Genomic DNA, 17,365 nt, shown 5'->3' on the forward strand with positions numbered 1-17,365 from the left:
ACACATTGCATCCCGGAAAGATGAGAGACATGTTTTTTTAGCCAAGCATGCATCACTTCGTGAGGTATATCTCGTGATCAACGAAATGGATCATGTTGTGTTTGGGCTCTTTGTAATCGTGAGAATCTGCTGTCAATAAAGATGTTCGATTTTTCACAATCCATGCATGTTTCATGGAGTTATGAGCTGAAACGTCACATCAAAACAACATAGCATCACTGCTACTGCTACTTCATTGGTGCACATAGTGCAACGTCATGTGTTAGAAGTCCATAAGGAATATCTTTAGATCTGAGTGATGGATTACGGTGAGTTTGGGCTCTTTTTAATTTTAACAATCTGCTGTAAATAATGATGTGCCATTTTACACGATTTATGCATGCTTCATTGAGTTATGAGTGAAATCGCGGCATTCGTGCTTCATCTATATACAAGACTCTATGTGCGCCTGTGGGGGTGCGTGTGTTACAACTCCATTAGGAATATCTTAAGATCTGAGTGATGGATTATGCTGTGTTTGGGCTCTTTTTGATCGTGAGAGTCTGCTGGAAATAATGTTGTGCAATATCCTACGATCTGTGCATGTTTCATGAAGTTATAAGCGAAAAACCAACGCGAGTGCTTCACCAGTATATACTTGGCAAGGTACGTCTGTGGTATTTTTTGTGTTGGAACGCCATGAGGAATATCTTTAGATCTGATTTATGGAATATATTGAGTTTGGGCTCTTTTTAATCGTGAGCCCCTGCTGTAAATAACGATATGTCATTTTTCATGATCGATGTATCTTTCATGAAGATACGAGTGAAAAGGCCAAGTCTAAGCTACCTTGCTTGGCTACGTGCGTCTGTGGATTTTCTTTGTGGTAGAAATCCATGAGGAATATCTTTAGTTCTGAGTGATGGATTATGTTAAGTTTGGACTCATTTTAATCGTAAGAATCTGCTGTAAATAATGATGTGTCATTTCCCACAATCGGAGTATGTTTAATGAAGTTACGAAGGGAAATGTGCCTTAAATTATGCATCCTTATATGATTTACATATGGTCTCTTGAGGGGCTTCATGTACAAAACTTCACTCAAGTTTAGTAAAAAGCCCGAAACAATTATGCTTGTTCTATTCTACTCATTGAGACCTTTCAAATGACATATGGCACATGACTATCTGAGCTGTATGATGTATTTGACATATTGTAGTATGTACTACTTCATAAATTATGAAAACATTTTTTTTCTATTTATCAGCAAATAACTCATCACTATTTAGGAAGTTATAAAATTGGCTACATTCATTGTACATTTCAGACTCTAAGCTTTCAAATGACACCTATTTTAAGTTGATCAAGGTAATATTTTTGAAAAATATTATTATTATTTTTTATCGAAGCTAGGTGGCGCCAGCTGGCCGTACACTCCGTTTTAGAGGGATTACTCAGCACTCGTTAAGATTTGATCAAAGTGACCCCGTTGCCCCGTTGCCCCGTTGCCCCCGGTACCGGGGGCGTTGGTTATTAACAGGTTAATTCCCCTACACTTCCTCACATCTCCTCGTCCATAAGCCCTCAAGTACCTGAGCTCATGGAAGTCGATACAGGACGTTTAACTGCATCTGAACGTAACCGACGTCGAACTAATAACCTATGTCTCTACTGTGGTGCTTCTGGACATTATCGTGTCGAATGTCCCGTCCATCCCAGCCGTTCGGCGGTGAGTACTGTAGATCTACCATTTCCAGTGTTAAACCTAAAACAAACTCCGGTCTTAATAACATATCTGAAACACTCTATTCCAACGAAAGCACTGATTGACTCCGGCGCGGCGGGGAACTTCATTTCAGCTTCACTACTCAACAGTTTGCAAACCCCCCTGTCGACGATTAAATTAACCACTGAGTATACACTCCATCCTTGGAAAACCCCTTTGTAAAAGAAGTATTCAGCACTGCAGTCCCGAATTACACCTTCCCATCGGTGGTCTAGACCAAGAAAGATGCTCTTTACTGGTACTGGAGGGCTCCACAGCAGATATCGTCCTGGGACGCCCGTGGCTTAATCAACACTCGCCTGACATCTGCTGGACTGGTGGAGAAGTACGTCGTTGGAGTGATTACTGTAAAATGCATTTTCTACGTCCTGTCAAGAAACAATCCTCAGCCGCCATATCCGCTCTCTCTGCAGTCCTGGGTTCAACCTCCGTCGAAAGTCCAGTCACAGAGTCTTCTCACCAGATCCCTCCGGAATACCGGGCATTCCAGGATGTGTTTAGTAAACAACTCGCCACCACTCTACCACCTCACCGGCCATGGGACTGTGCTATTGACCTGCTGCCTGGGGCCACTCTACCCCATGGGAAGATCTACCCGTTGTCCATCCCGGAGCAGAAGGCCATGGAGGAGTATGTGGAAGAAGCCTTACGCCAAGGATACATTCGACCTTCTACGTCCCCTGCCGCCTCAAGCTTCTTCTTCGTCGGTAAAAAGGACGGAGGACTTCGCCCATGCATTGATTACCGCATCCTTAATGCTTCTACCGTCAAGTACAGATATCCATTGCCCTTGGTACCTTCGGCTCTTGAACAGCTACGTTCAGCTCGGGTCTCATTAAACTCGATTTGAGAAGTGCTTACAACCTGGTTCGTGTACGTGAAGGCGATGAGTGGAAGACTGCCTTTATCACTCCTGCTGGGCACTATGAATATCGGGTCATGCCGTTCGGGCTGTCGAATAGTCCAGCAGTCTTCCAGGGCTTCATGAACGAAATATTCCGAGATATGCTCCATCGGTTTGTGGTCATCTACATCGATGGCATCCTAATCTACTCCTCCAACCTCGATGAACATGTATTAGAGGTGAAGCAAATACTTAAACGCCTCCGTGAGTACCAACTGTACCTGAAGTTAGAAAAATGCGAGTTCCATCAAGAATCCATGCACTTCCTGGGGTACGTGATTCAGCCAGACGGCATTTCAATGGATCTAAATAAGGTAAATGCGGTGATCAACTGGCCTAAACCCCAGACCCTGAAGGAGCTGCAACGTTTTCTTGACTTTGCCAATTTTTATCGCCGGTTCATCCGCGATTACAGTAAGATCTGCGCTCCAGTAACATCCATGGTGAAGAAGGGTACCACACAGTTAACCTGGTCGGCTGAAGCTTCCGAGGCCTTTGAGGGTTTGAAGAAAGCCTTCTGTTCTGCTCCTACGCTGTGTCATCCCAATCCTGATCTCCCGTTCATAGTGGAAGTGGACGCGTCCACCAACGGAGTTGGAGCTGTTCTTTCACAGCGGCAGGGGACCCCTCCATGACTCCATCTATGCACCTTCTTTTCACGCAAGATGTCTCTGGCGGAGCAGAATTATGATGTCGGTAATTGAGAACTCTTGGCCTTTAAATTAGCTTTAGAGGAGTGGAGACACTGGCTGGAGGGAGCCAAGCATCCATTTCAAGTAATTACAGACCACCATAACCTTGAGTATCTCCGGGAGGCCAAAAGATTTAATCCTCTCGGTGGGCTCTCTTTTTCACACGCTTTAATTTCACAGTTACCCACCGCCCGGGTTAGATAATGATAATGCCTCTACTAATTCCGAACAGACCCTGGTCCCATCTCGCTGTGGATTTTGTTACCGATCTACCATCATCCAACTCCAAGACCTGCATTCTATTGGTCGTTGACAGATTTTCCAAGTCCTGTAAATTGATATCCCTCTCTGGACTCCCCACAGCCTTCAAGACAGCAGAGATGTTATTCACCGAGATTTTCCGCCACTTCGGAATCCCAGAGGATATAGTATTGGATCGGGGACCACAGTTCATATCAAGAGTCTGGAAATCGTTTTTCAAGCTTCTAGGAGTATCGGTCAGCTTGACGTCGGGGTACCACCCTCAATCCAACGGCCAAGCGGAGCGTAAGATCCAGGAGATCGGGAGATACCTGAGAACCTATTGCCATGACGCACAGGACCGCTGGGACCAGTACCTTCCATGGGCAGAGTATGCCCAGAACTCTCTATGCCAAACATCTACAGGCTTGACGCCGTTCCAGTGCTTTCTGGGATACCAACCACCTCTGTTCCCATGGACAGGCGAACCATCGGACGTTCCAGCGGTCCAACACTGGTTCACCGAGAGTGAGAGGGTCTGGGACTCAGCCCATGTCCATCTACAAGGGGCAGTACGGAGGTTCCAACAACAGGCCGATGTACGTCGAAGACCCACACCCCACTACACTCCTGGCCAGCTGGTGTGGCTCTCCACCAGGGATATCCGCCTCCGACTGCCCTCCCCTAAACTGAGTCCCAAGTTCATAGGTCCATTTGCGGTGCTGAGGCAGGTCAATGAAGTCACGTATCGACTTGCACTACCCCATCACTACCGGATTGCACCCACCTTCCATGTTTCCTTGTTAAAACCTTACACTGCACCTCTCTCTTCCCCTTCCACAGAAGCTGAAGCTGGCGAAGTGCCCCCTCCTCCTCCAGTGGACCCCACAGACGAAGCCGTATACCAGGTCCGCACCATCTTGGATTCCCGACGACGGGGGGGCCAGCTGCAGTACCTCGTGGACGGTGAGGGGTTTGGACCTGAGGAACACTGTTAGGTCCATCGGGACGACATCTTGGACCCCATGCTCCTCCAGGACTTCCACCGTGACCACCCGGATCGTCCAGTCCCCCGTCCACAAGATCGCCCTCGTCGTCGGGGTCTACGGCCCTCAGGAGCTGGCTGTGGAGGGGGGCGGGGGAGGTACTGTCACAGATTCGCCCAACGACACACCCCAGCCAGCTTCGACCCAACACACCTGGTCCCGATTGCAATCACCGGAATTCTGATTTACCTCACCTGCACCTTCATCACTTCACTCACCACACCAGCTCTGCATATAAACCCCAGTCAGTCTACTGCTCACTGTCAGGTCTCGTCTTTTGACGCCAGTGACTCTCCGGTTCCTAACTCTTCGGTCTGGTTCCAGTATACTCAGTATATCTATGCAAGTATTGTCCTTCAACACTAACCTCTCAGTGTGTGTGTATTCCAAGCAGCCTCTGTGTGCGGTGGCTCCCCGGGATTCTCCAAACCGCCTCTCTGTGTTCTTCAGTGGAATTCTCGGAACTCTATCAGGACTCCAGTGTTCAGCTATTTCCAGTATCTACGAGATGGCATCAAGTTCAAGTCTTCTACCTGTGTTCCCCTTGTCTAATTTGAACAACAATAATAAGATTCATACTTAAAATCAGTGCTGTAATAACTATGCCAAAATTATTTTAAAGACATACATTAGCTTTATGTGCAACTGAAAATCATTAATTTCCAACTCCAGTGAGGTGTTAACCGCTGCAACCAGAGTGCTGAATCAGTTGGATTTCTGAATGAATCCTTTTAATTCAGTTTTCAACCAATTCAAAATCAAAAGAAAGAATCAGAAATGTTATGACTTGCTTTTACAGTTTGCTTTCTCTTTTTTTGTACAGCGAATGCGACCTTTTTGAGTGCAGGGAATGCAACCAATGCAACCCAGACTGAAGCCTTATCAAGCATTGAAATCTTCAATATATGCATATATTTTGTCGTCTTCGCTCTGGGTTTCGTTGGAAATGGGCTCATCATATATGTGACCGGCTACAAAATGACGACTGTCAACTCCATTTGGTTTCTCAACTTGGCGATTGCAGACTTCATCTTCATCTTAAACATCATCCTCTACATTGTTACTGCCTTTCACAAGATGGCTTGGCACTTCGGTGACTTCTTGTGCAAGTTTTTTCAGCTTCGTGGCGGTGCTAAACAAGTTTGCCAGTATTTTTTTGCTGACCGCTATCAGCCTGGACCGATGCCTGTCCACCTGGGTGATTGTTTGGGCTCAAAACAAACAAACTCTGGTCAAAGCCAGCATCATCTGTGCACTCGTGTGGGTTTTATCCATCCTCTGCAGTATCCCCTTTGTCATCCACCGCTTAGTAAAGAAAAAATGATGCACATATAATACAAGTTTGTTTCCCCATGTATTGACTGACAGCTGTCCGCTGTTGAGAAAAATCGTGAGTAAGTGCAGAGGAGTTGTGTGTGCCGTGTGTGAACATGATGAACATGACTACCCTGTAGTTCTAGACTAAATGTGAACATGCATTTACTCATCTCACTTGCTCAAAAACACATTCAATATTCCTCCAAATAAATAAAAACTGTGAAATGCAAACTCAGAATATTGTGATAAAATGTGTTAAAGAACACAAATATACTGTAGCAATGTTCAGGGAAGAAGGAGGCGGGAACCGACGAACAATCGAAATAAACTTTATTTAAAATAAAACAAACAAACTAATATACCGCCAGCAGCCCCTCGCGGACGACTGCTGGCTTACCCAAAATAAAACATAACGGCCAGCAGCCCCTCGCGGACGACTGCTGGCTAAAATAAAACACAAATACAAAAACCAGAACAACTAAAATCAGGCCTGTTCCTCTCTCGATCATCAACGTCGTCGCTCCTCCTTTATGCTTCCGCTCCTCCGTGAGAGATGCGAGACCGGTGTGCTCACAGGTGTTGCTCATTATCAATCGCACCACCGGCCTCGCGCCGTTCTCTCACGTCCCTCGGCCGTCCTGTTCGTCACATATACTTTATGTATTTAATCTCACTTTAATAACCAATGTCTTTGCTGTTGACCCTCAATGATCCAGTTAAACCATACAAATAAGCACATTTCTTTTCTTTTTTAAGTTAGTGTTGACCTTTATGTCCCATTCTATTGCAATCCAAGAATGGCAGCACAGATGAAAGGTTTTTTTTGAGCTGTGCCCTCTACTGCATGAATTTGCATTTACTTTTGCATTGTACTTTTACATTTGAAAAAATAATAAAGACAAACATGCAAGCCCAGCCCAGGTGAGAAAAGGTAATGCAAATGTAGCACATTACTTTCCATAAGAAGTAACTATGGAATTATTTACTTTTTTATGGAGTTACACTATATTTCATTACTTTAAAAAGTAACTTTCCCCAACACTGCAAATAATCATATTTTGAAGGGCAGCTGAAACACTGACTATATTATATGGGCTAATTATTGTAATTAATAATGAGAATAAATAAAATATAGAAGCATACATCCATCCATCTATCCATCCATCACCACATGATCAGAACCCTTTATTTTCAGACTTGCACAGTAAATGGAGAAACCGTGCAAGAGCAGTGTTTACCAACCCTGAACACTATAAATCAGCAAGTGTGATGTGTGTTTGTGAAGTAAAATAAACAACGCATTGAGAATTGGCATTACTAAAATACAATTCCTCTTACGGCGAATGCTGCTAAAGCAGGTGCTGAACGAAAATATAAACCAGACAACAAAATAATTACTATATTACAATTGCTTGCTCAAGGAGGTATTTAAACAGAATGTCTAACCCTAACTTATTTAGTTGTTGTTGTTGTTGTTGTTGTTGTTGTTTTGTTGTTGTTGTTTTAGAAATACAGATCAATAAACATTAAACTGTTACTATATGTTAGAGTAATTAGAATTATATTCCTAGTAAGTCATGGCGACCCATGGCACAAAAATAGTTTATTTCCCAAAGAATAAGCCAACCGCCTGAATTTCTCACTAATGAGCCGTGCCCATGACATAGTGACTTTGGACAGACTTCAGAAAGCATTATGCAATTGATTATGAAATCACAATTTCTGAGTTTTGAAAAAAACACCCCCTTTTTTCTGAGTTTTAAAAAAAACTAGCTGCATATCATCTATGGCGCCAGCTGTATCTGATCAGCGATGCTTATATATACTCACTGTTTTCATCTTGTCTTTGTCAGATCGTTGTGGTGTTTTCCGGTGTTTGTTCCTGTTCCTGTACCTGGCTTTCGCTTGTGGTCTCTGTTCCTGGTTTGGATTATTCATCTTGTCTTCATATCTGTTCATCATCTGCACTCTCTGGATCTGGACACTTCATATCATCCATCAACCACCTTCAGCCCGGTTTCCATCGAGGTCCCTGCGTCACTTGTCCGCCCCTGTGTGTCGTATTTTGTGTGGACCTGACCCTCTCTGTTTATTCCTGAATAAACGTGGTTATACCTGCTTTTGACTTCTCTCCATTATTCGCCTGTGACAGAACCATCTGACCAAGGCATGGAGGCAGCAGGTGGGTCCAAGATCAACTTTAATGTATTCATCACCCGCAGTATCAAACGAATGGATTCGCAGGAGGAGTGTATCATGAACACGGGGCGGGCGGTACAAGCTTTAGTGACGCAGGTGTCCGAGTTGACCCAACTGTTCCAACAACTGAGAAGTCGCGCTGCGCCGCCCACACCGTCAGTTCAACCCGCACCACCTGAGTCATCCTTCCAGTTGGAGCCTCGTCATCCTGTCCCGGAGGCATACTCAGGGGAACCCAATTTCTGCAGGGCGTTCCTGACCAGGTGCTCAATGCAGTTCTCTCTTCAGCCCCGCACCTTCAACAGTGAGAGATCGAAGGTGGCCTTTTTACTGACCCTGCTGACTGGGAGGGCGGCATTATGGGGAACGGCGGTGTGGGAGAACCAGGACCCATGCTGCGCCTCTTTCCAGGCACTCGCTGAAGAAATGAAGAGTGTTTGACCGGTCGATGGCAGGATGAGAGGCGGCCAGAGTCCTCGCCAATTTACACCAGGGGGATCGATCGGTGTCGGACTACTCTTTCGAGTTCCGCACTCTGGCGGCCGAGTGCCAATGGGACGAGGAGGCGCAGTGGGACATGTTCCTGCGTGGGCTGGCTGACCATGTCCAGAAGGAGATCTACGCACTGGATCTACCCACAAACTTGAACGGCCTCGTTGATCTGGCTCTCAGGGTGGACGCTCGTCTGGCCAGGATGAAATGTCGTGTTATTCCAGTCCGTTTTCCTGGAGTCACAAGGAATCCACAAACCAGCGGCAGGGACACGGTCAGCCCAGTTATCGATCCAGTCGTCGCCCATGCAGGTGGGTAGGGCTCGGCTTTCCTGGGAGGAGAAGGAGAGGCAGAGGTCAGACTCTGCCTTTACTGTGGGGAGGCGGGCCACTTTCTACACGCCTGTCGGTAAAAGGCCAAGCCCGGTAGTAAACTTGAGGCTACTATCGGGTGGGATCTCCACCGAGAAGACCTCATCACCATCGTCCACGCTCCTCCCGGTAAGACTGAGATGAACAACCGGCACTCATGACTGTCACGCCTTACTGGACTTAGGAGCGGAGGGAAACTTTATGGACCGTAAGCTTGCACAGAAGCTATTCACTCCTGTCACTTCACTCACACACAGCATATCCGTCAACGCTCTTAATGGTCAAAAACTCCCCAACATTGCTCTCACCACCGGACCCATAACACTCACCACATCAGGCAATCATACAGAAACTTTGTCATTTCTTCTCTTGGACTCACCCCTGGCACCTGTAGTCCTTGGTCATCCCTGGCTCACATTACATAACCCCCAAGTGGACTGGCGCCAACACTCCATATCCAAATGGAGCACTCAGTGTTATAAGTCTTGTCTTACGTCTGCTTGTCCGTCTGTACCTGTTTCTGTGTTTCAGGAGATGACAGTGGATTTATCTAATGTGCCCGTTGAGTACCTGGACCTGAAGGAAGTGTTCAGTGAGTCCCGTGCTGCTTCTCTCCCTCCGCACCGTACCTACGACTGTGCTATAGATTTACTGCCAGAGTAGTAAGTCTCAGCCTAAAGGCAAACTTTATTTGTTTTCTGTTCAAGAAAGGGAGGCTATGGAGAAATATATTTCTGAATCTATAGCAACTAAGTTCATCCGGCCTTCCTCTTCACCTGCGGGGGCGGGGTTATTTTTTGTGGGTAAGAAGGATGGTTCTCTGCGACCTTGCATTGATTACCGGGGGTTGAACAACATCACGGTAAAGAATACCTATCCTTTGCCGTTGATGTCTTCAGCTTTCGAGGGGCTACAGGGAGCATCAGTCTTCACAAAACTGGATTTATGCAATGCCTATCATTTGGTTTGCATTAGGGAGGGGGATGAGTGGAAAACCGCTTTTAATACCCCCAGGGGGCACTTTGAATATTTGGTTATGCTGTTTGGGCTATCCAACTCCCCAGCGGTTTTGGTTCGGTTTTGATATCTGCGAGATATGGTAGATCAATTCATATATGCCTACCTGGAAGACATATTGATTTCTCTCCAGGAAAACTCGCAGCAAATCAGCTCTATGAAATATTAATAATCAAAAATAACTGGTTATAATTGATTATGAATATTTGGATCAGTTAATATAATTAACTTAATGTAGTAAAATTAATTTTTACTTCAATCCCATCTGTTTGTCCCGTGGACACTCAGCATTAATTGTTTATTAATTCTAAGAAATATTCATTTCCGGGAAAGGGAAATATCTTTCTTACTGTACAGTACTATTAAGAGCATGTAGTCACAATCTAGATCGTAAGGTAAACTTTGTATGCAAACAGAGAATCAGAACCAAATACATATTGTGCACAAGTTTTATTAACAAAAACATGAAAACATAACTAACATACAAACAATTTCACATTCATTCATGCATTCAAAGGGAGATGGTTAAAGTGACAGAATGAAACTGGAGGCAGGAAATCGAACTATGGAAAAGATCCATTTAACTATGAAAAGAACCATGAGTTTATCATTTTCAACACACCTGATTAAATGTATACTTGCGATTTGCCTTTTGCAGTGGACACAATTCTTGAAGTTGTTAAAAATTTAAGTTGTTGATGATTCCGTGAGTGTCAAATGTTGAAGTTGCAATCGTTTTCTTCTAAGTTGGATTGAAGAAGATATGATGAACTTAGTTCGACTGGTTAGTTCAACTCTGTTCTCGTGGCCGGAGTGCAGCTTATGGCCTGCCGGCCCTGGGCCTGAGAGAACATGCAGAGCAGATGGTGGGAGTTGAGATGGACTTCTTCTGCATTGAATGAAGACGTTTTGACCAACTCCTGAGGTTGTCCTTGATTTTGTCATGCTTGAGAGAGTCCTCTCTCTCCTGAATGAGCACATGGCTGGTTTGGTCAAGGCCAGCGACCCTGGGGCCTGCTGAGGCCCCGCAGCACAGCACAACACCCTGAACGTTCTGAGAAGCTAAGAGAGCAAATGTTGGGTGTAAATGCAATATAAAGCCAGAGGAAGGTGCCACCTATCAGGGTTGGCTCGGCCAATAAGAAAGGTGGAAGTTCCAAGCGGGAGAATTTGGTTTATTGCTCTTTGTATCAAGGGTGCTCATTTGCATGTGCATGCTGGAGGGGTGGTAGCCGATGAAGAAACTATGAAAGATTCTTGTAATAATAATATGTTGTTGTTATCAACGTATCATGTACACAGTCATTTCGATCTTCAAAGTACCAAGTTATAGAGACCAAATATGCCTCACATATGATTTTGGTTAACCATAGTATGCAAAGTCTGAAACATTAACCCATTAGAGTTTACAAGAAAAAAAAACATTCTCAAATGGTTAAATATTTAGAATATATAGGATTAACAGGGTTTATTTGTCCTTCTCAGAAGAGTCACATCTCTCAGGAACTCCGGGGTTGTAAATATTCTAATCAATGTAACCGGACACTGAGTTCTGCCAGTGGTGTTAGCTTCATTGTGATGTAAGTTTCGGGGGAAGTTACACAGATCTTTCTTGGGAGAGTGAGTTTGCCGGACTATTCATTAAATATAATGAATAATTTGTGCGTGTGATTGGTCCAGACACTACACGTCCGACAAGTGCTTCAGAGGTTGCTAGAGAATGGGCTTTTTGTCAAGGCGGAGAAATGCGATTTTCATGCACAGTCTGTTTCTTTTCTAGGATACATCGTCTCGTCTGAAGGAGTGCGTATGGATCCTGATAAGGTTAAGGCTGCGGTAGAGTGGCCAAGTCCAGATTCCCGAAAGGCCCTACAGAGGTTTCTGGGTTTTGCCAATTTCTACAGGCGTTTCATTCGCAATTTCAGCCAACTAGTCGCTCCTCTGACTGCCTTGACCTCCCCCAGAACTACATTCAGGTGGTCCGATACAGCTGAGGCTGTATTCGCCATTTACATTTATTCATTTAGCTGACGCTTTTATCCAAAGCGACTTACAATTGCTATATTTCAGAGGTCGCACGCCTCTGGAGCAACTAGGGGTTAAGTGTCTTGCTCAGGGACACATTGGTGTCTCACAGTGGATTCGAACCCGGGTCTCTCACACCACAGGCATGTGTCTTATCCATTGCGTCATCACCACCCCATCGTTTCGGCTCCCATCTTGATAGCCCCTGATCCCTCACGTCAGTTTGTGGTGGAGGTCGACGCGTCAGAGGTGGGAATAGGCGCAGTTCTTTCCCAATGTTCTTCCAGAGACGACAAGATGCATCCGTGCGCGATTTTTCCCATCGGCTATCTCCCGCTGAATGTAACTTTGACATTGGTAACAGAGAGTTGTTGGCGGTCAAGTTAGCTTCAGAGGAATGGCGTCATTGGTTAGAATAGCGTTTCTCAACGGGGGCGGTACCACCCCCTAGGGGGCGTTTGGACAGTGTTGTGAACGAGGCACCAGAGAGGGGGGCGCTCAGGCATAAATGGGGGGCGTTACTCACTGTTATTCATCACAACTTTTAAGCCTCTGACAACACATACAATGTTCATTTGAATGTAAAATAAAATTATGTCTGTGCAAATTAATTAATTAATATTTAAATGTTACTAGTAGCCCACTCAGACTTGTCCGGCTAGTTACCGGCAAATGATCTGCCGCGGCCAACAGCTGTCAGAGTGAACGCTGCTGAGGACTGACAGCAGCCTCCGAACTCTGCTTCGCGGTTTAAGAGTAATGTGTCCAATCAAAATGCACACAAGAACAATTACGTAGGCTAAAACTGTTTTGATATCAAAAAACATTCAAACGTCATGGAGGAAAACAAGAAGGGCAGACAGTATAGTGTTGAGTAGGCTACGTTAGATATGGCTTTATTCCCTCACCCATGAACATCCAGCTCCCGATATGCCTGCTTTGCCAGCAGGTTTTCTCTAACGAGGCGATGAAACCGTCCCGTCTATAAAGGAGCACCTAGCTTTGCACATTCAGACGAAGTACCGCAGCCGTCTCAGTTTGGTTAACTTACCTCAGGCGCAGTCTGGCTCAAGCTGACATCCTTGTGTCCTGATGTTAAAAAGTTGGCTGCCAGTCACCAAGCTCAGGGCTCACACTAATGACCGTAATTTCAGTGGCTTTTTTTTTAAGCATTTGTCATTTTTTCTTCGGTTCAGTTCAGGTGGCCGAGCTGTTGTCGTCTTTGGCTATTCAAATTTGAAGCCTAGTAGGCTATATATTGCCTAATTGAGTGCGAGAACGGTCCGTGCATCTTTTGGTCATTTGATTTTCCTTTCAGAAACGGGTATTAAAAAAACAAGTCGCTATTTGATTTTTGTTTTAAAATACTAAAATTAATATTAAAATACAAAGTGTTTCTCTTTTTCAGTGTCAAAAAGGGATGAGCGAAATTTTAAAAATGATTTGAGTTTCATTTTCTATTTCGGATAACAAAAAATTAAATTACTTTAAAACAGAAACGAAAAAAGGCCTGTTTGTTCACATTCCGAGACCGGATGTGGCCACTTAAAGTTACGTTTCAAGAATCGCAGATGATTCTGTTATGATTTTGAACATTGCAAAACAAGGCCTGTCATCCACAGAAATCTTAGCTCAGATATCACAAGTATTTAATAGGGGAGCAAGAGGATGTTCCGCAAGAAACGTGAGGAGATTTTGCAAATGAAAATGGATTAAGTTTGATGGGACTCCCTGACGCACATTCGGAGTTGGAGGTGGCAAAAACCATGACCGAGGTATGATCCTGCTTAAAATCATAACTGAGTAAGGTTCTAAAGACATTTTACTCTGGGCTAAAGCAACACTGGCACCCTGTCAAATTTGTTGGGCTGGGCGATATGGCCAAAAAAATCATATCTCGGTATTTTTGGGTTAAATGTCAATATACGATATAGGCCTATATCTTGGTACTTTCTATGTTTTTCTATTTGGATAAAGAAAATCAAAGTTTATTTAAAAAAAAAATATTTCACATCCTGTTCAATTATATCCAAACGATGTTGATATTGAAGGATATGGAAACAAATGGGAATGTAATGTAGGCCATGCAAAATATTATGTGCAAAAAGGTGATTAAAATCACATTACATTCTAACATTGTAACATTACAATCTAAAAACAAAAATAATGTTTTTGAGGGGTCACGCTAAGAGGATCATGAAGAGGTCAGGGGGGCGTTTGTTCAAAAAAGGTTGAGAACCACTGGGTTAGAAGGATTGGGTGTACCTTTTATCGTCTGGACTGATCACAAGAACTTAGAATATATCAGCACTGCCAAAAGAATCAACTCCAGACAGGCTCGTGGGCTCTTTTTTTTGATCGTTTTGATTTTTCTCCGCTCACTCCTTTGTCCAGAGGTGCCACCGCACATGGACCAGAGCCCGAGAGAATCTGCTCCAGGTGGGGTTACGCACTAAGGCTAAAGCCGATCGCCACCGGTCGAAGCCTCCCGTATACGTTGTTGGTCAAAAAGTGTGGCTTTCAACTAAGAACATTCCACTCCACTCCACTCCGTTTCTAATAAATAAGCTCCAAAATGTATTGGTCTGTTTACTGTCAACAAGATTATTAGCCCGGTGGCAGTCCAACTCAAACTTCCTCCTGCGTACAGGAGAATTCATTCCGCCTTTCATGTGTCTAATGCCGAGTTCAGACTGCATCATTTTCAAAATAATTGTGTCACTGTTGTTTTCACACTGCGTGACTATCTGGGGTAACATTCAGTTGCTGGTGTGTTCACACTGCACGATGGATTGGCGACAGGAGGTTTCACACTGCATGACTTTACAAAAGAAAGAATCGCCGACAACTTCTCACTGGTCCGCAAACTACGTTTCACAACCAAACAAACGCGAGAAGTGATAAGGAAATAACGGAAGATCACGCATGCGTGAGACCGGAGTTCTCGCTGAAATTCTCGCTGAAATTCTCACTGAATTTGTAATTAAAAATGATAGCCTACAAGAAGATTGCGATCCAAATTGTCTGTGCGCTGATTTGCAGCGAAAATTAGAAAAATAAACTGTTTATGCAGGAGGAAATGGTTGGGAAGACGAGGGGAGCAAGGACTGTGTTTTGCAAAGAGAGTTGGGGGTAAATAAATAATTTTACAAATGTCCTGCTGTTGCTGCTGGTCATGCAAATGTTTGTGCTTTGTTTCTGTTTGATATAATTGTAAATATAGGCCTATCTATTAAAATACTGATAATCTGGTCTATAACTCCTCCCTGAACATCCTGCTGTCCTGTATCTTACTCTCTCATTGGCTGTCGGTCATCGCCGATGTAGTTTTCAGTCAGAACACTTTTCACACAGCAGGATTGTGAATCGGCGACAGGTCCAGATATTTAGCATGCCAAATATCTCACAGGCGTCGGTGACTCGTCGGCGATTCTCTCAGATCACGTCTTTGCTAATTCACACTGCGTGATTGTCACTCGCGTGAACGGTCACCGATTTGCCTGTAATTTCGGGCATTTGTCTGCGATTTCTCAAAACCTGTCGGCGAGCCAAAATCGGGGCTAAAATCGTGCAGTCTGAACTCGGCATAAATTAAAGCCAGTGTTTCATTCTCACATTAATCCGCCTGCCCCGGGTTCCTACTCCGCCGCGACTCGTAGATGGGGAACCTACATATTCGGTCAATCGCATTCTGGACTCAAGGCGGAGGGGACGCGGATTCCAGCATCTGGTGGACTGGGAGGGTTACGGTCTGGAGTAGAGAAGTTGGGTACCTGCTAGGGACATCCTGGATCACTCCCTTATCGATGATTACAATCAACAGGTAAGGGCGTCTGGGAACGCCAGGAGGCTAGTTCCTAGTCGTAATGAGTAAGTACACAGGTGGTTCTTACTAAAATGACACAGCAGTTTCAATGAACAAAGTTTGCAATATCCTGTTGCACTTCTCCACATCTCTAATGAAATATCTAGATACACAATGAGCATGCATGCCTGTCTTTGTGTGTTTCTAGCCATTCTTTTTTTTATATTTCAGACCAAACTGCAGCCCCATCCAATATGACGACATCAACCAGCAATGCAGTTGTCACAGTGAATTCCTTTGAAAAAACGATATTGTCCTCCACTGTATAATATTTGTACTTGGTGTTGTTGGCAATGGACTGGTCATCTTCATCACAGGCCTCAAAATGAAAAGCACTGTCAATACCATCTGGTTTCTGAACCTGGCGGTAACAGACTTCCTTTGTTCATTCTTCCTGATCTTTAATATAATTTACGAATACCGTGAGTTCGACTGGCCTTTTGGTAATTTTATGTGCTTCTTGAGCAGCCTGGTGACCGTGTTGAATATGTTTGCCAGCATCTTCCTGCTGACTGCGATCTGGGCCGCTGCCTGTCCACCCGGGTGGTGGTGTGGTCCCGGACCAAACGAACTGTCCTGAAAGCGAGGATAATTTGCCTGCTTATTTGGTAAGCGTCAGTCGCTTGCAGCCTGCCTTTAGTCATCTCTCGGAAAACATTTTCCCCTTCTGCACAACAAACGCTGTGCATTTATGACTTTCAGGGACTAGAAACATACAAGAGGCTGGTAGTGTACCGTTTTGTGGTGGGTTTCCTTCTCCCGTTTTATCATAATCTCTGCTTCGTATGTAGCGATCAGAGTATGAGTTATGCTCCTCCGGAAAAACAATAAACTAAAACCCTTACGTATTATCCTGGCAGTAATCCTGGCCTTCTTCTTCTGCTGGCTTCCCTTTTATGTTTACAAATTCCTTGAGGTGTGGTTGCATGAAATGAATGCGACAAACCCATCGGACGAGCCGACCAGCTTCAAGGAAGTTTACGACCAGATAGGGCTCTTCATAATCAGTCCTGCCTACTTGAACAGCTGCCTGAATCCCTTCTTGTACATATTCATGTGTAAAGATTTTCAGAAAAAGCTCAAGCAGTCTTTAGTGATGGTGTTTGAGAGTGCTTTTGCAGAGGAACAACGGTCTCTCCTCTCAAAACATTCACAATCCAAACGCATATCTCATTCTCAGGGTGGAACAGGAACGGAAATGACCCAATCTTCAACACTTGAAGTTTAAATGAAACATAGAATCAAATATTTGCATTTATCAAATTACAAAAATGAAATAATATGCTAATTTAACGTATAAAAAAAAAGTGTAAACAAAATATTGTTCTGTTTTTTTTTTTGTTTTTTGTTTTTGAGGATGGATGATGGAAGCTGATGTGAACGAAAAATATAGATTTATTGTGCCTTAAATGTATAAAGAGTTGAAATGCAT

At 44.2% G+C, this 17,365-nt stretch overlaps 1 pseudogene; it reads left to right on the forward strand.

Annotated features, from left to right (window-relative positions):
- The first annotated feature begins 8,740 nt into the window (after positions 1-8,740).
- Positions 8,741-17,365, forward strand: LOC143715708 (C3a anaphylatoxin chemotactic receptor-like; annotated as a pseudogene).

The sequence above is a fragment of the Siphateles boraxobius genome, unplaced genomic scaffold (assembly GCF_051911475.1).
Source record: "Siphateles boraxobius isolate OS27281-9 unplaced genomic scaffold, OSU_SipBor_1 6, whole genome shotgun sequence".
Taxonomy (NCBI): domain Eukaryota; kingdom Metazoa; phylum Chordata; class Actinopteri; order Cypriniformes; family Leuciscidae; genus Siphateles; species Siphateles boraxobius.